General features: G+C 34.4%; 1 pseudogene; it reads left to right on the forward strand.

Moving 5' to 3' along the window:
• Window positions 1-22,960: 22,960 nt before the first annotated feature.
• LOC120187837 lies at window positions 22,961-27,957 on the forward strand (annotated as a pseudogene).
• Window positions 27,958-27,963: the final 6 nt, after the last annotated feature.

Below are 27,963 nucleotides of genomic sequence, written 5' to 3' on the forward strand. Positions count from 1 at the left end.
ATATCGTATGTTTTGCATTTTGCTTGATCCTGTTCACAAACAGTCGAACATAAATATGTAGGAATCATAGACAACGAAAAGTCAGCAAACTGTAAGAACATTCATCTTACCCACACGAATAGAAAATGCTCAGAAATAAAGGTAGTTTCTCAAGTACACGGTCGACGTTATGCCTGAGATTGTAATCAAGTTTGAATGTTAACATTCAAATGTATATTAACGATTTTGACTACAGTAATTCAATTGCTCCAACATGTTCTAACCTATCTTTGAAGACCAAAGGGCAACACAAAATTGTCGACACAAAATTGCATAAATTCAAATAATCCTATTATGAGGACAACATCTACAACATGAAGAAAATGAGATAAAGTTCTACGCTTATATGTTAAAATAATGGCACCATTGAGATCAAAATTAAAAAGTTTTCTTGAAGGCGGCGTTGCAGACACGATATACTTGTTTGGATCATCATCATCATCATCATCTTCATCGTCATCTTTATCGTCAGCTTCATCTTCATTGACCGCTTGGTTGTCCACATCTGTTAAAAGAAAAAAACACGTTCAGAACGGTAAATGTTTAAAACATAAATAATGAATTACCTAACTCGTTTGATGTCGTTGACGTAATTCGTCACGCAACATGGAGACTTCATGTTGCAATGATGAAATATCGGATCGCATTCCTCACAAGGGAATCAATATGCTCCCGAAAATTGACCATGTATTCCATCACGGTCTAATTATGACATCCTCTGCAATGGAGCTTCTTCCATCATTGCGTCTCCACTTGGTTGCTCTTCTTCATGGCTAACGGGGTCCATTTCCTCCCTCTCTTGATCTAATCCGACCTCCTTGACACGCTTCCAATCGAGTTTTTCAACAAAATCATATCCCGCTTTTTTAATAAATATCATGTCAATCTTGCGGGTTAATCGAACAGGGGCGTCCTGCGAAAATCAACTTCCTTCTTTTTCAACAGATGGTGATGACACATCCATATGGTAGTGTAGTTGAAATTGTTGCTCCCTTTGACCATATATACAATTGTATTAAATATGAGTTTTGCAATGTTTGGAGCCGTTTTGGATTTGGATTTATACTTTGCTATCCACCAATATCTGTCTCGAAGCGTGAATGTTTTCCCCCACTAGGCCGGATATACCATGTGAGCATTTTGTGAAACACTCTCGACTCTACATCGAGGTTGGGATAATATCTTGGTTCTACACCAAGGAATTCAAGCCAACCCCAAGATGTAAATGTGGATTTAAAACTAAATGCATATTTATCATCAACAGAACCCAGGTCAATGACACGTTCGGGACGAATCTTCCTTACTTTAAAACTCGTCTGCCATCTGTGTTTCTCCATATCGAATCTAAGTTCAGAGTTTCGAAGGACCTGATTTCCTCAGAATCGTTTGTTTCAGAAGGAGGTTGTGGTTGAGAAGAACTGGGTTGAGAAGAGCTTTGAGAAAGACCGCGCTTTTGACGCTGACGTTTTGGAGCCATTTTGGTTGGATGCTATTTCAATGGAACACAAACACATTCAGGAAAAAAACTCCAATATAGAAATCAATCAAACTCATAAAATATCGATAAATTACCTGAATATATCGTCACTGTTATGATAACGCTAGTATTCTTCGGAGATGAAGAGTTACGGTTTTTCGATTTAGAGTACTATATAATGAACGGTGGAAAAACACTTGATATTAAATTAGTATCGACAAACATTAAACAGTGTCGATACATATTATAACCAATTCTCCCATAAACCGGTATACTTATACCAGTTAGATTGAAAATTACCTAATACATTATACTTTTGGGTTTCGATGTTATGGATCGACACTTTTTATATATGGATCGACACTTTATTGTTGCACCCTGTTTGCCATTCATTCTGGACCAAAAATCGACACAAACTACAAAAGTGTCGACACATTATTAGACATATTCTCTCATAAAACCGGTATACTTGTACCGGTTAGATTGAAAATTACCTATTACATTATACTTATGGGTTTCGATGTTTATGGGTCGACACTTTTTATATATGGATCGACACTTTATTGTTTGCACCCTGTTTGCCATTCATTCTGGACCAAAAATATCGACACAACTACAAAAGTGTCGATACATTATTTAGACCTATTCTCTCATAAAACTGGTATACTTATACCTGTTAGATTGAAAAATTACCTATTACATTATACTTATGGGTTTCGATGTTTATCGGATCGACACTTTTTATATATGGATCGACACTTTATTGTTGCACCCTGTTTGCCATTCATTCTTGACCAAAAATCGACACAAACTACAAAAGTGTCAATACATTATTTAGACCTATTCTCTCATAAACCGGTATACTTGTACCGATTAGATTGAAAAATTACCTATTAATTATACTTTTGGGTTTCGATGTTTATGGGATCGACACTTTTTATATATGGATCGACAATTATGATAACATTTGGTATAATACAACACATCTCCATATATCGTAAGTATCAACATGACCCTTAATGTGTATAAGAAACATGTACAACAACATACTGCTAACTTTTTCTCATCTCATTCATAATTATATTCACATACAAAATTATAAATCGTATACAAAATTATAAATCTTATACAAAATTAACCCTATATTTAAATCATTGCATCCTTTTGTTCTATGTATCATGGCAGCTTTGTTATCTCCTATCTTCGTTGATTTTGATTGTGGCTTACGAGATCGTTTAATATTCGTGATCGATCCCACTCTCCAACAACCTTATTCAAATTTTCAGAACTTTAAGTATTGTAAACTACAACATTCAATCTACGACTTTTAACATTTTACCACAAACGAATTTTTCTTTCCACTTACAAAATCACCAGTTCCCCTGTAGAAACCGATCGATTCCATCCACATCATCACATGCCGCAATCATGTCTGTTACAAAATTTGAAAACCACACATGTCAATTATGATGAATACGCATAAATTAAGCTTTCTATTTATGATAACATCTCATACCCATTCAATTGCTTATTCTTCTATGCTCCACAAATTTGAAATTTTTCAAGGGATACTTTCCTAGAGATCCACAGGATTCAACCCAAATGCGTTTCTTATTATAAAAATCTAATATTTAATCTGCATTAAATAGAAGAAGTTATGATCCAAAAATTATGCATTATAATTTATAATGTCCTTTCATACATACATACATACCAATCTCTTAGCATCCTTCACTCTCTGTTTAGCTGCTTCAGTTGTAACATACTATCATATATTGTTGCAACACGATCTACCATATCCAACACCAACAGATACCAATGTGAATTATGTAGTTTATTGTGATCATGGATTTGCAACAAATTTCACACCCAATTTGACAAAATTCAACATTCTATATCTGAAAACATCATTTGTAATTGGTATGTGTCTTACCTTCTCACAGTCGGTGAATTTCACATAGTTATTCAATATGGGACCCCAGAAGGTAGCAAACGCTCAACACTTTCTTTGTTGTTGGCATCCAACGCCTGCTGCTGCAATTACGCAACAAACATTATTAATTTACCGTCTATAACACTAACTTATCTCCATTTATTAATTTAACCACCGTTAAGTGGTATGGAAGGTAGCTAATCCTCCGGGTGACTTCTGAGAATCGTAGCATACTGTCCAGGCGAGCAAATCAATAACCTAACAAAATTAATTACACAATCAGAACATTCAATAAGTTTTAATATTTTCTACTTTCTACTTACCACACCGCCAACCCATTCCGGAGGCTTCAACGTTGCAACGTCGTATACACTAGCGAATTGATTCCCATTGAGATTACAGAATATCTGTATGAATCATTAGGATTAATATGTTGTCATGAAATATTAAATATAACTCACAAAGCAATATATTCACTTACTCTCCGGTTCTAACTCACTATTCCATAAATAATCACAAATTGCAGCTTCGATGTCATCAATTTCGCTTGGAATATCCGCTTTTTCAACCTACAATTTTTGCATACAATTTTTTCACAACAACATAATAAAATCAAATAAGTTTTCTTTTATTCAACTACCTTCTCTTCTTCTCTTCTGGGGTGCAGGACATTCCGAATCCAAATCTGCTGCTATAACACTCTCGGTGTATAAATGACTCGACTTCCTTCCTCCTCATTCTTCTATCTCTTCTTCCTCCCCCTCTTTTCTTCTTCATATTTTTCAGTTCATCATTTTTTTTTTACATAGCTCTTCATCTCTTTTATTTCACCCTTCAATTGATCTCCTTCATCCAAGTATTTATCAACCACCCCCTTCACCCCCGTAAGTTCACTCCTCAATTCCACAACCTCCTTCACCACCCCAAATTTTTCACCCGTCACCATCTTAATATCACCCTTAACATCCCAACTTCTTTCACCACTTCACCCCTCAACACCTCTACTTCTTTCACCACTCCATCTATTTTTCCTTCCACTACCCCCTTATGCCTCTCAAGTGTATCTTCGACTCTCTCAAGTTCTCTTCGACTCTTGATTGTCTTTGCATGATATCAAATTGGATTTTTTTTATATCAGCCAATTCAGACATCAAAATCGAAGTTACTATGTTTTCCCTCACCGTCGTCCCCTCACCGTCATCCCCAATACAACCATCTCTCCTTTCCTCTCCTCTGCCTCCACTGCCTCCTCTACATCCTTGCCAATAACCTTCAAAATTAAATTACAATATTAAGACATTGATTATATTCTTAATATTATTTAATTACATTTATTACCCTTTCTTGCTTCTTCGCTCTATCCAACTTCAACTTCACCATCACTCTAACCACCTCTTCCTTCCCCATGCACGGATGCGTGCCACTCCGGTTCTTTCATAAGCCGGCACTGCCTCACAGCCCGACCAAAAATCGAACAGTGCAACCTGCATTTATAATAAATTTATATTTTATATAAAACACAAAAAAGTTCTTCAACTCATTACCTCTAAGATTGCTATGCACCCTTTGAGTATCTTTGGCTACCCTTTTTAAAGGTGATTATTGATTTAATCAATCTCGAATGGATATATTCAGCCCAATTGAATTCACCCTTCAAGCCTTCATCGCAAATGAGCTTCATATGTTCCTTGTTCGTTGACGTATGACCTGTTGGACAAAGAAAGATACCGACAAGGTATAATAGAACTCTGCCCTTCAGCTCATCCCCAACGTAAGATCCACTTTTTATTTCCTCTTCAATTTTAGCATATGTCACCTTCTGCTTCAAACTATATTTGGAGGTAAGTACTTTCCAGTCCTTACTCTTACAGACTTCTACAACACTTTTGCCTTCATTTTCTACCCCCAATACGGCTGCAGCACATGGGATCCCGAGAGGAAATGAAAAATCACCATACTTAGCAATACATTGTCTGACATCAAATTGTGCCATCAAGGATCGACACAATTCCCTCCGAATAGGTCGATCCCTTACTCCTACCAATGATCCAAAACCTATTTCTCCCAGTACATTCAACTGACCCTTCTCCTTAAGGTGTTTAATTGAATTCACCCTTTTAATGCTGCATCTTGTCGACACTTCCTACATTTTTAACAATATATGTTATAGTTCTTATATTTTGTATCAACGTATTTACAAGTTTAATGAATTTATTTTCATGTGCTTTCCTTCGTTCTTTGTATTCTTTACTATCATTCCTTGACTGTGTGATGTAAGGTTCCTTTTCAGCATCACTCATTGAATTCCATTTGGACCTCACATCTTTTGTCACTAATATTTAAACATAAACGTTTCTTAATCAATACATTAACACTAAACACTACTCAATGTCAATTTCATTTTACATACCGAACCGCTCTGTGTGCCATCTTCCTTCATCCTTTTGCATTCGGCCATACTGTCAACATTTAAAATTTGTAATCAATTTAAGTTTATCGATACTTAATCCATTACCATTTCAACAAGAATAACAAAAAGACATTGATACTTACTAGAAGTATATATCCACCCTTGGTTGCTTTCGAGTCTCGGCCTCAATTTCAAGTCATCTGCGCACCAACAATTTTCCAACCCATTGACTCCATTTTTCCTTCATATATCAGTTTACGCAAATCAAATTATTTTTTTACATACACTTTATTCAATATACAAATATAGATAACTACTCTTGTGGTAAAACGGTTTTCTTCAAAATAATTTGAATGGCCACTACAAAATGTGTCGGCACATTTATACAACCTATAATATCATTTTCTACCTATAATATTTAATAAAAGTATCGACATTTATATTTTACCTTCAATATCACTTTCTACCTACAATCGGTCTCAAATGCTTCTATACTCCAAAACCCCAAACAACACATAAAACCCTATTCGCGATTACTGTAATAATAAAAAACTAGGGTTTCGACAACATACTTTTCGATTCGACTTCATCAACAAATAAACAAACATCGCTTTAGAAACGCCTTCTGAAATGCAGCAACAATTACGCTTCGATTTCAAAAACTCGTCCGTTCTATCGATTTTCAGAGGATATTTAGATATGGCCTTTATATTTTCATCGGATATGTTATTTATATTTAATCGATACAAATACAAAAGTGTCGATACTTTTATGTCAGGTGTCGATACTTTCGAAAGGATAATTACCTATTTCTTTGAAAGTGTTGATAATTTATTATACGTACTTACGAAAGTATCGACACTTTCAATATATCCGGTATCGTTTTACCGGTTTTATCATTTTGATACCGGTTTTATCATATTTTTACCTGTTATATCGTTTGGATCGTATATTTTTTTAAAGTATCGACACATTAGGCGCTAAAACTGCTTCTCTTTTAAATTCACAAAGTGTCGATCCTTATATAAAGTATCGACACTTTCAATATATCCGGTAACGTTTTACCGGTTTTATCATTTTGATACCGGTTTTATCATATTTTTACCTGGTATATCGTTTTGGATCGATACGTTTTTTTAAAAGTCGACACTTTATAGGATTTAAAACTGCTTCTCTTTAAATTCACGAAGTGTCGATCCTTATATTAAAGTACCGACACTTTAAATATCCGTACGCTTTACCGATTTTATCATTTCAATACCGGTTTGTCAGTTTTACATGTTATATTGTTTTGGATCGACACATTTTAATTTGGATCGACACGAACCGACAAGTTAAGTTTGCCGGTTGCACAATTTTTAATATTCTTCATGACTTAGACCTACTACATTATTATTAGTCAACATTTCCGGTAGCGCTAAACCAAATTTGTTAAATATCTTTTAATGTATCCGGTAACGCCGTATATTAGCCGTATATTAACCCGCCTTTCCTGAGACAATCCCTATATCATACATTGTAAATAAGAATGAAAGTGTGAGATTTCTGTATGCATTAACTTCAGCAAAATATTAATACATTATCGGAAACCCTTACTTGCAATACTTATACCTGAGACACCACTATTGTAGATTTGCTACTTCACTACTTATAACGCTACTGTTGAGATTGTTATCCTTTATTGTTGAAAACATTTTGATGTTTCGATATAACAAATTAAGTATAAATGAATTTTAAGATTTTACAAATGATTTTCTAAGTATATTCGATTTAATTACTCTAATATCAAATTATTACTCCAAGTCTTCAGATCAATTTCAAACCTTACTAAATGTGTAAAATTGTGTTTTTATACTAATATTTTTTGAAACAATTTTCACAAAGAATTTTGAACCAAAATCAAGCCTTAAATCAATTTTTCAAAGTGATGCACCATGCACCAATCCATGCATCGATGCACCATGGAATAAATTGAACATCGAATGCATTTCATGCATCGATGCACATACTATGCATCGATGCACTCAGAGTTTTATGAAAACATCGAATGCATTTGATGCATCGATGCACTCATGCTATTTTTAAACATCGAATGCATTTTATGCATCGATGCACTCTTAGTGCACCGATGCACTAAGGGTCCAACGGTCAAAATATTTTAATTTTACACTTAATGCACCGATGCACCTTGGGTATGTATCGATGCATTGACGCTCCCAACTGATTTAATTAATTATTTTCACACTTAAACGACTCTATTGACTCCACTAATCATCCCCAACGTTCAGAATCATTTGAAGGAGTATTTAAACAAGCTTAGAAGCCATTGATCAACAACAAGAAAACACAAGAAACAAGAATAAAGAGAAAATCAAAGAGAAAGCATCAAACCTCAAGCTTGAGCATTTCAAGCCTATTTTTCATTCAATATTCATTTTGCTTTCAAGAACACTACTTGTACTCAATTGTATTCATTTTTTAGTGTTCTTTTCTTTGTTCTAGAATTGTGCAAACAATCTACCTTGTGAGGATTTCCTTGTAAGTTTGCAAATTTGTAATCTCCTCTTTGAGAAAGAGTGTTCTCAAGAAATGGGGTATATTCTTGAGGGAGTTGTAAGGTTATCTCCTTGGCCTCACAAGAAAGAACAAATTAGTGAATTTGTTGGAAAATCTTAGTGTGGTAGCTAAGGGGACGTAGACTTTGGTTGAGAAAGTCGAACCACTCTAAAGCTGTGCAATCTTTCAATTTTCTGCAAAAGCTTCCACCAAAATTTTAATTGTCAATTCACCCCTTCTTGGCCAATTCCATCGATCGATTAACTCAATAATTGGTATTAGAGCCTCACTCATTTGAAGATTTAATCGCCTCTTGAGTTGATTCGGGAAGAGTTACATCGATTATCAAGTCATCAATGGCCTCTACTTGAAATGTCGACTCCGGTCTCGATTCGATGCCCGTCAACAAGCCTCTTTTCTTCAATGGAGCTAACTATGCCTATTGGAAGAATATGATGATGTATTTCATTCAAGCAAGTGATATAGGAGCATGGAATGTTGTAGAAGATGGATATATCAAGCCTCTCACTCATCCAAGATTGGGAAGTGAAGGAGAGACAAGAATGTTCCAGCTCAACTCCAAAGCCATCCATATCATATTTTGTGCTCTTGGACCAGATGAATATGGAAGTTTCATCTTGTACAACCGCCAAAGAAATGGATAAACTATAAGTCACCATGAAGGCACCGACGATAAAAGAATCTAAAATTAGTCTTCTAACACATAGCTATGAAATTTCAGGATGAAACCAAATGAAGATATAAAAGCTATGACGGATAGATTGTCAACAATTGTCAATGGTCTCAAATCATATGGAGAGATCATTCCAAATGAAAAGCTTGTGAGGAAGTTAGTTTACTCACTTCCAAAATCGTGGCAATGCAAGAAGACGGCAATCATCGAGGCTAAGAACCTAAAGTCCTTAACTCTTGAAGAGCTAATCGGTTCCATTCTCACTCATGAAATGATACTTGAAGATAAGGTGGACTTCGATAAGATTGACGAGACACCAAAGGAAAAGGAGAAGAAGAAAAACATTGGAGTTGCTCTCAAATCCACAAAAGATTAGAGTGATTCGGATGAAGATGTCGATGACGAGGAAATGGCATTGTTTGCCAAACGATTTAGAAAAATGATGAGACCTTACCAAGAAGAAAACTCAAACGAAATGAAGGCCTCAAAAATGAACCAAAAGAGAAGGACCCTATCATTTGCTATGAATGCAAAAAGCCGGGGCATGTCAAATATGATTGCCCAGAATTGAAGAGAAAGGGTCAATCAAAGAATAAGCACAAGGCTCATGTGGCTACATGGAGCGATGAAGAAGGTTCCGATGAAGAGGAACAAGAAGTAGCAAACTTGTGCTTGATGGCATTTGGGGAAGATTCTAAGGTAACCTCTAACTCATTTGAATTAGATGATTTATCTTATGATGAGTTATTAGAGGAATATAATGGGTTGGCTTCGGATTATGATAAATTGTTTTTAAATATAAAAATGATGTTCAAAATTGAAAAATTGAAAATAAATAAGCTCATATCCAAAACCAACAATGATTTTGAAAGTAAAATTAGTGATTTGCAAATCAAACTACAAGAGTTTGAAAAGAAAAATTTAGATTTGCAAAATTTACTTTCAAAGGTCAATGATGATCATCAAAAGAAAATGGATGATCTTGAAACTTCTTTTAATAAAGTTGGAATAAAATGTTTTGAAAAAGGGGAGAATTCAAAAACCAACTTTGTTAGAAAAAGTTTTAAAAACTACAATCATAGAGGTCCCCGAAGAACCTCTAATGGAAAAATCATTAGAAGTATATGGGTTTCTAAAGGACTCATTACTACTAAAGATAAGGATATCCTACACAAATGGATACCTAAGGGGACTAGGATTTTGGAAACTAATGAATATGGACACAAAAGAATTTGGGTACCAGGTACCAAAAATAAAAAATTAATCTATGTTTGTAGGAAAATAAGCATTGCTACAAGGCACGGGAAACAAATTCAAACTCATGGTACCTTGATAGTGGATGCTCAAGACATATGACTGGAGACAAAAGCTGGTTCATAGAGCTCAATGCCAAAAATGGAGGAGAAATGACTTTTGGTGATGATTCAAAAGGTCACATTGAAGGTGTAGGTACTATAGGTAATACCTCTTCCATACAAATTAATAATGTTTTATATGTTAATGGATTAAAGCATAATCTATTGAGTATTAGTCAAGATTCAATGTCATGTTTGATATTAATGGTTGTAAAGTCATTGACATTGCATCTAATCGAATTGTGCTTGTTGGTCATAGAATAGGAAACATATACATGGTGCATTTAGACTCTATTGATATGACTAATTTATGCCTAGTTGCTAAGGATAAGCATGATAGTTGGTTATGGAATAGGAGACTAGGACATGCTAGTATGAGTGTTTTGCAACGGCTAATTCAAGGAGATTTAGTTCAAGGGTTGCTAAACTAAAATTTAATAATGATAAAATCTGTGATGCTTGTGCTAAAGGAAAACAAAAGCGAGTTTCTTTTAAATCCATTAATGATGTATCAACTAGTAGAGTATTACAATTGATCCATATATATCTTTTTGGGCCAACTAGAACTACTAGCTTGGGTGGAAAACAATATGCATTTGTCTTGGTAGATGACTATTCTAGATATACTTGAGTTCTATTTTTAAGTATTAAAGATGAAGCATTAGAACATTTCATCACATTTTCAAAAATAATCCAAAATGAAAAGGTTACTCTATAACTAGTGTTAGGAGTGATCATGGCACTGAATTTGAAAATCTTGGATTTACTCAGTTTTGTAATTCTAATGATATTAGCCATAATTTTTCAGCACCTAAAACCCCTCAACAAAATGGAGTTGTTGAGAGGAAAAATCAAACTTTTAGAAGAAATGGCTAGAACCATGCTTTGTGAAAATAATTTGCCAAAATATTTTTGGGCAGAAGCCACAAATACCGCTTGTTATGTTGTAAATCGAGTATGATTAGGCCGATTTTAAAGAAAACTCCATATGAAAATTTTCAAAAATAAAAAGCCTAACATTAGCTATTTTCATCCTTTTGGATGTAAATGTTTTATTTTAAACAACAGTAAAGAAAACCTTGGCAAATTGATGCTAAAAGGATGAGAGGAATTTTTTTGGGTTATTCCTTAAATTCTAAAGCTTATCGAGTATTTAATAAAAGAACTTTAGTTGTAGAGTCTATAATGTTGTTTTCGATGATAATCCCCTTCCGAGGAAGGATTCTTGTGTGATGATGTAGGTATTATAAATATAATGACGTTGGCATGACTTGGAGAACCATCATCAAAGGAAGAAACGAAAGATGAGGAAACTCAAGATCCTCTCGGAATCCAACCATTGAAGAAAGGGAAGTATCTTACCCAAGGGAATACAACTATGTCAAGGATGGTGAGATTATAGGTGATCCATCCATGGGGTAACACTTGATCTTCTCTTAGAAATATTTGTAATTATGTTGCATTTATCTCATGCATAGAGCCTAAGAATATTAAAAAAAACATTAAATGATGAACATTGGATTATGGCTATGCAAGAAGAGTTAAATCAATTTGAGAGAAGTAAAGTATGGACATTAGTTGAAAGGCCTATTAATAAATCCATTGTAGGTACTAGAGGTATGGAGAATAAGGTTGATGAGAGTGGTAATAGTGAGAAACAAGGCTAGACTTTGTTGCTCAAGGGTATACTCAAAGAGGGCATGGGACCTATGATAAAACATACGCTCCCGTAGCTAGAATTGAAGCAGAAATTATGCATTTCATGCTTGTATATCATGAATTAAAGTGAATTTTTTAAATGGTTTTATAAAAGAAGTGTAAGTGGAACAACCTCCTGTTTGAAGATTTAATTCCAAATCATGTTCTTAAATTGACAAAAGCACTTTATGGTTTTAAAACAAGCCCTAGAGCTTGGTATGAAATTGTCAAATTTTAATTGAAAAAGGTTTTTCCAAAGGGAAGGTTGACACATTGTTTTCAAATAAAGGTAAAGATTTTATTATCAAATTTAGTTGATGATATAATATTTGGTTCTACTAATGATTCTTTGCCAAGAATTTCTAAGCTAATGCAAAGTGAATTCGAGATGAGCATGATGGGGGAGCTCTCATTTTTCTTGGGACTCCAAATCAAGCAAAAAAAAGATGGCATCTTCATCAATCAAGCTAAGTACGTCAAAGATATGCTCAGAAGTTTGGACTGGATAATGGAAACCTCATGACACTCCAATGAGTCCTCAACAAGCTTGCATAGATGAATGAGGTAATGTGTGAATGTTAAATTATATAGGTTAATTATTGGCTCTTTGCTTTATCTAACTGCAAGTAGATTGGACATTATGTTTAGTGTTTGCTTATGCGCTAGATTTCAATTATGCCCTAAGGAATCACATTTACTAGCTGTTAAGAGAATCCTTAGATATCTTAAGGACACCCTAGATTAGAACTTTGGTATCCTAGAGACTCTAGCTTTATCTTTCATGCCTTTTCTGATGCGGATTATGGAGGATGCAAATTAGATAGGAAAAGCACCTCCGGTACTTGCCAATTCCTTGGAAATATGATGATTTCTTGGTTTTCAAAGAACAAAATTGTGTTGCATTATCTACCACTGAAGCATAATACATTTCAGCTGGTAGTTGTTGTGCACAGTTTATGGATGAAACAACACTTTTTGATTATGGAATTGAAGTAGGTACTATTCCTATCAAGTGTGACAATACTAGTGTTATTTGTCTCACTAAAAATCCCATCCAACACTCTAAAACTAAGCACATTGAAATTAGACATCACTTCATTAGAGACCATGTCGCTAAGGAATATGTAGTTCTAGAATTTGTTGATACTTTACACCAATTAGCGGATATCATTACAAAACCTTTAGACAAAGAAAGATTTTGGACACTTAGGAGAGAATTAGGTTTAACTGACCTATCTTCACTTAGTGTTTTAAAATAATTTTAGCACTTTTAAGAATAAATGAAAAATGCTTATAATAGTAATTTTTTATTGCATTCATTGCTATTAATTAGGGGGAGTTTATGTTCTTTGGTGAAAATTAATATTATGTTCAAATGTAGTTTTAGAATTAATTGATTGATTGAACATGATTAATTTTCAATATATGAGTTGCCAATACCACTAGAGCTAATTAATTTAGCATTTTGAGTGTTTTAAAACGAATTTTTGACATTTTTGTGCTTCATGCATCGATACACTTAATAGTGCATCGATGCATCACTTTGAATGTGCATCGATACACCATGAAGGTGCACCGATGCATGCCTTGAATGTGCATCGATGTACACTGCCATGCATCGATGCATTCGTCGGGTTTTGGGTTTAAAAGGCTTATTTTCTCATTTGTTTCAAACCCTAAAACTACACCCTCATCAGCCGCACGCCTCTCTCAACAACTATCTCATCATTCTCATATCGTCCGCAACATTTCAACATCTCATTCTCATAAATCCGAAATTTTCAAGGTCTTTTTCTAAAAACTTCTAGTTTATCATATTTTGATCTTAGGACTAGTTTTAATTAGTTTTAGGATGAACATTATATTGGGCATTGATTGTTTGATGATTTCAAACTAGATTTTACAACCAATTTCATCAAAAACTCACAAATTTTAAATTTTTTTTTGAATTTTTTGAAATTAAAAAAAATAAAAATATGAATTTAATTTTTAAATTTGATGTTTTTGATTTAATTATGTTGTTTTCATGAAAACTATGCATATTATGATTTTTCAAAAATTATTTTCAAATAGTTTTCAAAACCTTGCCAATTAGGATTCGGTTAAAGAGAACCTAGAATTATTGAGGACTCAATTGAGTTTTGGGATTAATTATTGTGCATACATGTGTTTTAAATTGCAGGTTCCATTCCTTATTCCTATACCTTAACCATGTTGTTAGGATTTTCGGAAGCTCAAATCGATAACCGAAACAGTTTACAAAGAGGGGTCGGAACGGTTTTGTGTTTAGGGAGTAAGGAGATTGAAAGATAGAGAATTGCACAACGATTTATAGTGGTTTGACTTTCTCAACCAAAGTCTACGTCCACTACCTTAGCTCCTCACCAAGGATTTTCCAACAAATTCACTAATATGTTCTTTCTTTTGAGGATAAAGAGTAACCTTACAAACTCCCTAGTTTTTCCGGGCTAAACTAAAACCTTTCCCTAGCTTTTACACGAGATTAGCTAGAAGCTTTCCCCTTTACAAAAGGATAAGAAATGTAAACAAGAAAACCTCTCTAAGGTAGGTGTTTACAAGATTGAGCTCACAAGAACAAAATATATACAAGAGAAAGATGAAATAAGAATGAAAAACTCTTCTCTTGTGTTTGATTGCTTGGATAGTCGTTCTATTGCTTCTTCAAATGTCATTAGGTTGTATTTATAGCTTGGAATGTGTTTGAAGTCGTATATAGACATTAGGGATGTTTTGGAGCCGTTTGAAGATGAGAAACAATTAATAAAACAGCTTGGAGTGTGGGGGAATCGGTACCCCCTCATGGGGAATCGGTTCCCTAAGTACAATATGTTTTTGACCGTTAGACAGGGGGAATCGGTACCCCCTGCAGGGGGAATCTATACCCCTTGGGGGGAATCTGTACCCCCTGGACAATCTGATTTTTCTTGAAACCCTTTAAAAAGAAAATATTTTAGGCTCGATTAAGTCTCGAAATACTTTGTAAAATTGTTTTAAAATAGTTTAAGTATAAAACACAATTTTACACTTTAGTAAGGATTAAAATGAACTTTGAAAGACTTGGAGTAATATTTTGATATTCGAATAATTATATCGAATATACTTAGAAAATCATTTGCAAAATCTTAAAATTCATTTGTTATATCGAAACATCAAAATGTTTTCAACAATATCCCCCTTTTTGATATAACAAAACATTTGAGTAATTTTAAGATTTTGAATTCAAGTTTGAAATTACTCCCCCTTTAAAACACCTTAACACTTCTCCCCCTTTAAAACACCTTAACACTTCTCCCCCTTTTTGTTAAATCAAAAAGACTCTAATCTCTTAAAGTTCAAAATAACTTTGGAGAGTAAGTAGTAAATTTGACATTTTAAAAATCATTTGAAAAAATCAAAGCTCCCCCTCAATAAATGCATTCCAAATAAAATTTAGCTTTAAGAACAAGACACTTAAACAAAATTGAATTTCAACAAAGAATAACAAACATGTTAGTAGCACATGAAATTAAATATATCCAAGAATAAAATACTTTATGCAATATCAATTGTTGAAATTTGATATCAATACCAATTGTTAAAATTAAGTGCATATGCATAAAGTTTTCCAAAAATGTTATGCATTTGAAAATTTTGATATCAATTGTTAGAGAGATATCATTTTCATTTAAACCACATGCATAAACATTCAAATTTAGGTCAAATTTTTTTAAAGATTTATAAAATCAAAGTATTTGAAAAGTTGATATCAATTGTTAGAGAGATATCATTTGCATTAAAACAAATTTTGACCAAAATTTTATTATGATGAACTAAAAATTCTGAAAAATCATTACAACTTTAAAATGTTCATCATAATCATCTTTTCAACATACATGAGATTATGATGCATAATCATTTAAAACCAAAACTCATGCATGCTTAAAATCAAATGAGCAACCAAATAATCCAAAATTAAAAGCATTAAGCTTAGAGGTTACCCATTCCTTTTTCATGTGTGGCTAGAGCATCTTGAATATCATCATTTTCATCACAATTGCTTCCACACACCTACAAGAGACATTTAAGTAGATTTTGGTATCCAAATTGCTTTGGATCCTTGAATGTTAGTTACAATGCCCCTTGTTCCTTTTGGAACCCATACTTGCCTAATTTTAAAACGTTTTCCTTTCTTCAAAGGGCAAGTATGTTCCATATGACCATGATAGTGGCAATGTGAGCATTTTGCCATATTTAAACATAATAGGTTGCTTTTAGAAATTAATTCTTTTTCTTTTATTAAGCTTTCAAACTTAACACCTAACTCGAAATTTTCTTTTTCTAAATCATTTATTTTGATTTTTGAAAGCTCTAAATTATTTTTCAAAATTTCATTTTGATTTTCAAAATCAACTTTTGCTTTCAAAATAAAATTATCTTTATTTTTGAGTTTTGAAATTAATTTCGTATATTTGGAATTCATGGTCTCAAATCCCAAATACAACCTATTATAAGCATCTTGTAACTCATCAAAAGTAAATGAATTAAATTCATTTGAGTTAGAAGATACCTCGAATTCTTCTTGAGTGGTCATAAGGCATAGGTTGACTACTTCATCTTCATCATTGGAATCATCTTCATCACTCCAAGATGCAACAAATGTCTTCTTCCCCTTTTTCTTTAGAAGAGGACATTCATACATGACATGCCTCTTTCTTTGACAATCGAAACATACAGGGGGACTCTTCTTCTTGGTTGATTCATGTTTCACTTCCTTGGAAATCATGAATCTCTTGAGTTCCTTCAGGAGCTTGACCATCTCTTCTTTTTGTTCATCATCGTCTTCATCTACCTCATCACTTGAATCTTGATAGCTTTCATTGATGCCTACGTCCTCATTCTTCTTCTTCTTCTTCTTCTTGTTTTTCTTCTCTTCCCTTTCTTCATCTTCCTTCACCATCATCTCATGAGTGAGAAGGGAACCAATTAGCTCGTCTAGAGTGAGAGACTTTAGGTTTCTTGCTTCGATAATGGCCGTCTTCTTTGATTGTCACTCCTTTGGAAGAGAGTAAATCATCTTCCTCACAAGCTTCTCATTTGGGTTACTTCTTCATATCCCTTGAGACCGTTGACAATCACGGAAAATCTATCCGTCATAGCTTTGATGTCTTCATCGGGTTTCATCTTGAAGTTCTCGTAGCTATGGTTGAGAAGAATTTTCTTTGATTCCCTCACATCGTCGGTTCCTTCATGAGTGACTTGGAGTTTATCCCAAATCTCTTTGGCATTGGAACAAGATGAGACTCTTCCATATTCATTTGGGCCTAAAGCACAAAATAGAATATGTATAGCCTTAGAATTAAGCTGAAAATTTTTCTGCTATTCTCTACTCCAATCGTTGTACTTGCCCGGTGGAGAGGAGTAACCGTCCATGATTGAGTACCAAGCTCCTAGATTGTATGATTGAATGAAGTACATCATCTTATTCTTCCAATGTGCATAATTTTCTCCATTGAAGAAGGGTGGCTTGTTGACCGGTTGTGAATCCATAATAGGATATTCTTCAAGATAATAAGCACCGGAGGAAAAAGTCATTTCTTTGTCGGTTGCGTCAGGAATTGGTATAGCTTCTTCTAGGATCGTCTCAAGGTAGTTAAACCTTCTTAACGAGTTAGACTCTGATGCCAATTGTTAGGATTTTCGGAAGCTCAAATCGATAACCGGAACGGTTTGCAAAGAGGGGTCGGAACGGTTTTGTGTTTAGGGAGTAAGGAGATTGAAAGATAGAGAATTGCACAACGATTTATAGTGGTTCGACTTTCTCAACCAAAGTCTATGTCCACCACCTTAGCTCCTCACCAAGGATTTTCCAACAAATTCACTAATCTGTTCTTTCTTTTGAGGATAAAGAGTAACCTTACAAACTCCCTAGTTTTTCCGGGCTAAACTAGAACCTTTCCCTAGCTTTTACACGGGATTAGCTAGAACCTTTCCCCTTTACAAAAGGATAAGAAATGTAAACAAGAAAACCTCTCTAAGGTAGGTGTTTATAAGATTGAGCTCACAAGAACAAAATATATACAAGAGAAAGATGAAATAAGAATGAAAAACTCTTCTCTTGTGTTTGATTGCTTGGATAGTTGTTCTATTGCTTCTTCAAGTGTCCTTAGGTTGTATTTATAGCTTGGAATGTGTTTGAAGTCGTATATAGCCGTTAGGGATGTTTTGGAGCTGTTTAGAGATGAGAAACAATTAATAAAACAACTTGGAGCGTGGGGAAATCGGTACCCCCTCATGGGGAACCGGTTCCCTAAGTACAATATGTTTTTGACCGTTAGACAGGGGGAATCGGTACCCCCTACAGGGGGAATCGGTACCCCTGGAGGGAATCTGTACCCCCTAGGGGGGAATCTCTACCCCCCGGACAATATGATTTTTCTTAAAACCCTTTAAAAAGAAAATATTTTTGGCTTGATTAAGGCTCGAAATACTTTGTAAAATTGTTTTAAAATAGTTTAAGTATAAAACACAATTTTACACTTTAGTAAGGATTAAAATGAACTTTGAAAGACTTGGAGTAATATTTTGATATTCGAATAATTATATCAAATATACTTAGAAAATCATTTGCAAAATCTTAAAATTCATTTGTTATATCGAAACATCAAAATGTTTTCAACACATGTCCAATCCTAAACGTCCTAGGACTTCATCGAGTCGTTCAACCCGACCTCCTAATCCCGTTCCTCTTCCACCTAATAGTCTTATAGGATCCTGTTTTAATATGCCTGAACGTCGTTGAGACGACTTGTACTCTAGGTACATAAATTCTTTCCAATCCTATAGAATCCGGGAAGAGCGTATTCCTTCTCTTCAAGCCATGATAGATATTGACTTTGAATACCTTCCGATTATTAAAACTTGGAAGTTTGATAAAATGTTTCACCTCAAACCTATCGTCTATCATCAGTTAGTCTGCATTTTCTACTCCAATGCGGTATGCATTCAAAACCAAACTCAATGTGGGACTATAGTAATTAGATCATATCTTTTAGGCTAATATATTAATATTGACCCCGAGACTATAATTTTCCGTTTTGGGCTAGATGATGATGGGTTATATAATGAGAATGAAACTGTGGAATATCTCTATGTTCCAAACTCTAGTGTTAGTACTCTACGATCTCATCACGATCGTGTACTTCATTTGATGATCTCTTGGTGTTTTAGACCATCCGGAGGTAGGTACTCCACTCTTCGTACTAGGGATTTATGGTGGATGCACTGTATCAAGAATAAGAACAAAATAAATATGCCCCACATTATATTTAGTCAACTAGTGGATATCATAAACATTGTTCCTTCAAAACATATCGAAACATTAGTTTATGGATGTCTTCTTTGTAACTTTTTATCAAACTCGGTCTAAACGTCTCTATCGACAATCCCATCCCTCTCCAAAATCAAATCAATCTCACCTCGTTGAAGAAAGCGGATTGGAAACAAGACGAGGAAACCGGTCTTTGGGTCTTTCGACCCAGTAAGCAAACTCCGGGAGCGAGTTCTTCATGAGCTGCTCATAGCTCCTCTCATGCTCATCCTCCTCCTCTGGCACCGGCTGCAGACGATGATCCAGAATTTCAGTAGCTTATGCAAGATATCGACGATCACGTACCAGAAGATGAGCCTGCACGGGAACAAGCTCCACAAGAGGATCAAGTGCCTCCATATTTTCGTTCATTTTTGGAGACATTTGATCTACGATATGCTTCCATCAAATCCCACTTGATTGCTACTCATGAAGCGGTAAATCATCGCTTAGACACTTTGGAAGCTCGACAGATGGAGAGATGCTTGCACGTATGGATGTTCTCTCTCTTGAGATGCAAGCACGATTTCCTCCTCCTCCCGATCCTCCGATGGAGTAGATCTATCCTTGTTATGCTTTCTTGTTTTTAAAACTTGGATTGATTTTGATGTTTATAGAGTGTTTGTTTTGGTTTGTTAAATGTTTCAATTTGTTAAGAGTTTGATGATTGGATGTTTGAACTTAATATATATATATATATATATAGTTTGGTTGAATTTTCTTATTTTTGCATCATTAGACATATATGACCAATTATGTCATTTCACATTTGATTATGAATATTGTTTATGAAAGCTAATGGCTAATCTCTCTTTTGATCTTTGATCTTAGCAGCTTAAGCTATATATATATATATATTTAATCAATTGACTATGTTTTTCAAAACCTTGTTTAGAACATTTTAAAGTCTTTTTGATTTAACAAAAAGAGGGAGAAGTGTAAAAGTGTTAAAGGGGATAAGTGTTAGAGTAAGGGGGAGTAATTTTTCAAAGTTTATATTCAAAGAAAATCTTAAAATTACACACACGTTTTGTTATATCAAAAAGGGTGAAATTGTTGAAAACATTTTGATGTTTCGATATAAAAAATTAAGTATAAATGAATTTTAAGATTTTACAAATGATTTTCTAAGTATATTCGATTTAATTACTCGAATATCGAATTATTACTCCAAGTCTTCAAGATCAATTTCAAACCTTACTAAATGTGTAAAATTGTTTTTATACTTAATTTATTTTTGAAACAATTTTCACAAAGTATTTTGAACCAAAATCAAGCCCAAAATCAAATTTTCAAAGTGATGCACCGATGCACCAATCCATGCATTGATGCACCATGGAATAAATTGAACATCGAATGCATTTCATGCATCGATGCACATACTATGCATCGATGCACTCAGAGTTTTATGAAAACATCGAATGCATTTGACGCATCGATGCACCAGCCATGCATCGATGCACTCAGGCTATTTTGAAACATCGAATGCATTTTATGCATCGATGCACTCTTAGTGCACCGATGCACTAAGGGTCCAACGGTCAAAATATTTGAATTTTACACTTGATGCACCGATGCACCTTGGGTATGCATCGATGCACTGACGCTCCCAACTGATTTAATTAATTGTTTTCATACTTAAACAGCTCTATTGACTCCACTAATCATCCCCAACGTTCAGAATCATTTGAAGGATTATTTAAACAAGCTTAGAAGTCATTGATCAACAACAAGAAAACACAAGAAACAAGAATCAAGAGAGAATCAAAGAGAAAGCATCAAACCTCAAGTTTGAGCAGTTCAAGCCTATTTTTCATTCAATATTCATTTTGCTTTCAAGAACACTACTTGTACTCAATTGTATTCATTTTTTAGTGTTCTTTTCTTTGTTCTAGAATTATGCAAACAATCTACCTTGTGAGGATTTCCTTGTAAGTTTGCAAATTTGTAATCTTCTCTTTGAGAAAGAGTGTTCTCAAGAATTAGGGTATATTCTTGAGGGAGTTGTAAGTTTATCTCTTTGGCCTCAAAAGAAAGAAAAAATAGTGAATTTGTTGAAAAATCCTTAATGTGGATAGCTAAGGTAGTCGGCGTAGACTTTGGTTGAGAAAGTCTAACCACTCTAAATCGCTATGCAAATCTTTTCAATTTTCTACAAAAGCTTCCACCAAAATTTTAATTGCCAATTCACACCCCTCTTGGCCAATTCCATCGATCGATTAACTCAACATTTATATATATGGTGACTACGTAGAAATAATTAATACACACAAGATAAACCAAGTACGCTTATGGCTAAGATTATTGACTCGTCACATTATGTACTTCCACGTAATAATATCTCAATTATCTTGTACAAAAACCATTTAAAATATTTAGAAAAATGACATCAAAGGAAAAATATTTCTTTAAAGTTTACTCCCTCATCTTCAAAACAATAATAATATAAATATTTGATAAATTCGTTTAAGAAGTAATTTTGCATATCTATTTTTTAGTGTACTGTTTACTTTAACATTTGAAGATAATTCAAGATCAAACTGTACATGTATTATTTAAATTGAGTTGTCGCAAGTAAAGTTTTTTTTTAATGAAATAACATGTCATGTGTATTAAAGATGTGTAATTTTATCCGTTATTAAGATTTTTTCCTACAAGATTTTTAGGTAAAAAGACATCAAATATCCTTATACTTAAAAAACAATGTGGTCATCATATTATTTTTCTATCAATGTTACGCCCCAACTAAGAAAATAAATCAAATGTGACTCTTTGACCAACATTTTCGTCATCAACCGTTACGGTGCTGATGTGGTAGTTTACTATTCCGACGTGACAATTCACGATGTTAAGATGACAGTCCAGTGTGGAAGATGACGTGACAAATTGACTAAATTGATTACTCAAACATGGTAGATAGATTGTCAAGTCAGCACCATGGACCACCACATTATCAAAATGAATGGTATGCTAGTACTGTAACGATCAACGACAAAAAACATTAGTCAAAGAGCAACATTGTATTTGTTTTATGAGTTGGAATGTCACATTGAAATAAAAAATAATATGATGGTCATATTAGTTTTTTTTAAGTACAAAGATTTCTAATGTCTTTTTGCCAATTTTTTATTTAAGTAAAATTTGAATGAGACATAATATTTTATAGATATCCAATAAAATATTTATTTATGTATATATTTATTATAGTTATAAAACTATGTAGTTAATATAATTTTGTTGTGGTTTATTATTAGGACTCTAATATCATTTAGGAGTTTTATATAATATCTATTCTTGATAATTAAAAATATAGAATTTAGAGATATTATCATGCAGAGTTAAATATTAAGACAATAATATACATTTTAATCTTATTTTTATACCTATTCTTCCTCGTTATTTTTCTTAGTGAAACTAAAACTGCTAAGGTTGTCATTGCTTCCCCCCCCCCCCTCTCTCTCTCTCTCTCTGCTCGGCTGCTTCATCTAAATTGAAGCTAGGGTTTTGCTGAGATTTTAAAGCTATAATGACGACTGTCGTTCCCACCTCCGAAGAAGATCCCGTGCTCCCCGTGGTCCGATTCACGGCCGAACTCTCTTGGGCCGACGCCGGTCCGGAGGTGAGCTCAACTCTATTCTCCCAAAACACTTTGAAATCGGATTTTTCAGTTTTTTATTATATTTTTTTCGTGTAATTATGATGAAAAAGGTTGCGGAGCCGCAAGTGACGAGGCTTTGTATGGAAGCGCAACAGTACATGGAGATGGAAAGATGGCTGGACTTGGCTTCTTTAATGATTACTTCTGCCGAGATAGTCTTTTCCAAGGTCTCCGATAAAGGTATTATTTGAATAGAATTGGGAGATTTATGAATTGAGATAATTTATTAGTTCATTCCACTTTTCGATTGAGTTTTTGAATTAATAATTTTAGTTAGAATTAGTTAATTGGCAAAGGATTTGGGTACTGCTTTGTTGTTGCGTTTGATAAATACGTGTTTGAGTATAAAAGAAAAGAACGTTTTGAAGAATTTACAAATTAATGATTGAAATTATTTGGAGAATGAATGGTTGATTTTAGTTTTAAAAGTGGAAAAATTAGTCGGAATTGGATTTGTGGTACAAGTCATTTTCCCTCTTTAATCAATTAATTATGATTTTGCATTTCTTTTCCTCTTTTCTTGGGGTTACTTTTAGCATGTGAAAAGAGAGTAGCAAAAGCAACAGTAAAAAATGGAGTTTTATTACACGGTGATGTTTGTTCCGAGATTATAGATACTTTGGAAATTATGATTCTGTAACATTTAGTATTTCTGCAACTTATTTTCTTGGCATAATACTTGAGATTTTGTTCTCCAAGACAGTACTTAGACCTTCTGAATAAATTTTGTGTAATTAGTATAGATAAGACGGATTGAATGTTCTTTAGAATTCCCTTGTTTTACTTTTTTCAGAATTTTTCATTTGAGTTGCAATGGAAAATTGGAAGTGAATTGAGTTGATACTATTAACATTCTGTGAGGATACCTAGGACTTGTATGAATTCTACGAGTTGAGTTGATACTATTAACATTCTGTGAGGATACCCAGGACTTGTATGAATTCTACTATGTTTTTTTGTTGTTGTTCAAATATGACTTCTACAATTGGTGTCTCTATGGCTAAATACAACCCCCGACGATCTTTTTGGAGAAAGTCCTCGCCAGCTGTCCAACGAGAGTCGGAGAGGGCAGTTGTTACGAGAAATAATCCCTATGCAGTTGATGGGGTTGTTGACGAAGATAAACTTCAAGTATTGGGAAACTGTCTAATGGGGTGGTGTAAGAAATATATCAAAATCGGTAATCTTGCTAGCCAAATGCAAGACAAAGGTCTCGCTGGTTTCTCGTTAGTGAGAGCTGCTGGGAATGTCGTCTATTGATATTTGAAGACTGCTACGTTGAGGAAGGTAAAGAATGAAAAATTAGAGACTTTTGCAGAGTGGTTTTCCAAAGTTGTTGCTTGGTCGGAGAGTCTGGTGGTGGAGTGTCGTCGAGTGTGGTTAGTTTGCAAAGGAATTCCTTTTCACGCCTGGAATTGGGATACTTTCAAAAACATTGTAGCTAGGTGGGGTAATTTATCAGCAATCGACGAAAGCTCTCAATTTCCTTCGTCTTTTGATCGAGCAAAAATTTAAATCCTCACAAAGGCTAAAGTGAGAATTGATGAGTCGTTTGATTTGAAGATCGGTGCTAATTTCTTTAAAATACTGGTTCATGAAATTGAGTCTTTCTTCAAACCAAAGTCTTGGGTACTTGAGGAATGCGATGACTCATTAGATCTTGTTTGTTCTCTTGGGGATTCGCCAGACAATTCTCAGTCAGGGACAACGATGTTCTCCTCAGGATTAAAATGCTCCGATCAAGATGTTGCAATTGAAGCCACTAGCCTAGAAAAGGTTTCACTCAGGAAGAGTGTTAAAGGTGTTGAGAATTCGAGTAACAAAATTGGTGAGGAAGATGTAATTAAAAGTTGGTCTGCCGGTGTTGGGTTAGGATTGTCTTCATCCCATTGTTATGATTCAGGGTTTCAATCAACGAAGGATATGAATCATTCCGACTTAAATATTGTGGAGCATCGTGTTCATAAATCAGTTAACTATTCTGATGGATTCGGTCCCTGGGCCTCAGAAGATGTTCTTATGATGGGTCTCTTTCCTTCTAATGGTCTTTCCGATGATGCAATACGATTACAGAGAGATTCCTCAGCAGTACCCCTCTCCCTGGGAAACTAAGAAGAAATCGTGTTCTGAAGAAATGCAAGCAAAAGAAAGGAGTTTTGAATTAAGTTGCAAGGACATATTAAATGATGGGAAGGAAGTCTGGTTTTGTTCCATTGACGATTTCTTTAGGACCTGAATTTTTTTTTTGTGGCTTTGGTTCGTAATGGTGCTTTCAGTGGAGTTCTCTTTAAAGTCGGTTGATTTCGTTTTTATGAGTTGAGGTGTTGTTTATTCTGTTCTATTATGTCCTTAGGTGTTGGCTTGTTTTTTCTTTTGTTGGAGGTGCAACTTAGCAATAGTGTGATTGTATCTTGGGATTTGTGGTTAAGGAGATGAGAGTTTTAGGTGATTTTGTTTTTTTCGTAATGGTGTCTATCCCATTTTGAGGGTATTTCGTGTTTTCATATGTACTTGGTGGTTTATTTAATGAAATATGAGATACTCTTTTCTTCCTTCCAATGTTCGTTACCATACTTGTTAGTATGTGGACGAATACGAATGGAGTTTTTAATGAGTCCTCAAACTTTTATAAAAAAAATTGATTTCTACAATGCTGTGATAGATAATTCATAAATTTGCATTGAAGTTCTAGTTTTTGCAATTAATTAATTTCTTTTATTATATTTCTTCAGATCTTGAGTGTATCTTCACCGTCATCTGCAATCTAGTATCGAATCTCAAAAATCCAAATGAAGAACTTGAGGTGGCAAAACTCATATCTACAAAAATCACTCAACCAACTGATAAGCCTGCAATGCGTCTAAAGATGTAATGTCCAATGATGTCCATATTTCTAGCTTATTGAATTTTTAACATCTTTCTCTCTCATGTTTCTTTTTTTTCTTCTTTCCAGCTTGTTTGATCTATATAATTTATTGGAAGGTCCGGATAGCCGGTTCTTTGTGTACATGCAAGCCTTAACTTTGGCATTGAATGGGGCAGTCACTGATCATATTGTATCATCTTTCAAGAAGATTGATAGTTTCTTGAAGGAGTGGAATATTGGGATCAAGGATCAAAGGAACCTCTGTCTTACCGTTGCAAATGTACTTAAAGAAAACAAAAGGTATATAACAACCCCAAAGCATACAATAAGATGCCCTTACCTATATGCGATTATAAGTTCTGTTACTTTTGTAGCTCTCTTATATGTACTTCAAATACAGCTCAGGAAAGGATTCTTTCAAATTCTTGACCAAGTATTTGGCAACTTTCTCTGGTGAGGATTCATATGTAATGAGTGAAGCCAAGGAGGAAGCTGTGCATGCTATTGTAGAATTTGTGAAGGCTCCCGACACATTTCAGGTATCTTAATCTTACTATGTTGCAGATCCTAGCTGATCTATATGTATAAAATTCATGGATTTTCATTTTAAGCTTATTCTATTGTAGTCATTTCTTTGCTCCCTCGGACGTCCCCCCCTTTCCATTCTGGCTTTTACACTTTCTCTGCTTCCCCCTAAATCTTTTTAAATATGTGGATTGTCTTGTTCCTACATTGCAGCTTAGTATTTGTACAAGTGCTTTTTGGATATAGATTAGTTATGCTACGTTTGGTTGGAGTGTTAGTTTTTCCTCATGCTTTGAGACATGGGTTCACAATAGAATAGCTTCAAGGGGGAATTTTTAGCCACTCACATGGCATAATTTTAACAAAGAGAAGGAATATATATTGCTTATTATGGAGAGGTATTGTTTTGTACATGTGTTTTACTTGTCTTTCCTTATGTTAGACAAACCATTTGAAAACTCATGTAATAATTAAGCTTTTTCCTTTTTATCACCTATGTACCAAGTGACATTAATGGGTTTTTTATCACCTTATTGAAAAGTTATGGTAATGCTTTGTCTTCCATTTTACCTACTGTACAGGCTTTTACATGGGCTAAAGTTCATTGGTAATTTATTTAATTTCAATATTGCCGCTCTCCATGTTTCAGGTCTTGTTCATGAAGATTGTATAACAAAGATGAGGTTGATGTCATTGGTTGATCTGGGGTGTAATGAATCTAGAGGAATTCCATACGCCCTCATCAAGGATATTCTAAGGGCAAAGTTGCTTAGCTTCCTGTTTACAGCATTTGATGCATAATATAGGTTTTTTTTTTAAATTGCTTTATATCCTTTTGTAGATCAATGATGATGAGGTGGAACTGTGGGTTGTTAAGGCAATAACTGCTAAGTTAATGTAGTGTAAAATGGATCAGATGAATCAGGTTGTGATTGTGAGGTAAGCTGTTAGCTCTCTGTCTCTCTCATATGCTTATATGATTTCATTCCTTTGCCCATTAGATTAATATGGGGGCTTTTTCTTCTAATTAATAAGCAATCCAACTCTTTGTTTAACATGCAGCCGCTGTATTGAGCGTCTTTTTGGACAGCAACAATGGCATTCCCTTCAATCCAAACTAGCAACATGGAGGGTAAGGAATTTCAATATTCACTCGTTTCTTTTCTTTACTTAATGTGACTCGGATAGTTAGCAGTTGTGAAGGAAAATGATTTCACTAGTTATATAGCCATTCATCTGTTCGAATGTTGGACTTGGGTTTGATTTGATGGAGCAGGGGAATGTTGCAAGCCTCATCAGCACCATTGAAGCAAACAAGGTTGTGGAAGAAGGTCACAGGCGATGCAAGGGCTGGCAATTCGGTAGAGCGTTTTTGTTATACCTAGT

This window comes from Hibiscus syriacus, unplaced genomic scaffold, assembly GCF_006381635.1.
Source record: "Hibiscus syriacus cultivar Baekdansim isolate YM2019G1 unplaced genomic scaffold, ASM638163v2 tig00113726_pilon, whole genome shotgun sequence".
Lineage (NCBI taxonomy): Eukaryota > Viridiplantae > Streptophyta > Magnoliopsida > Malvales > Malvaceae > Hibiscus > Hibiscus syriacus.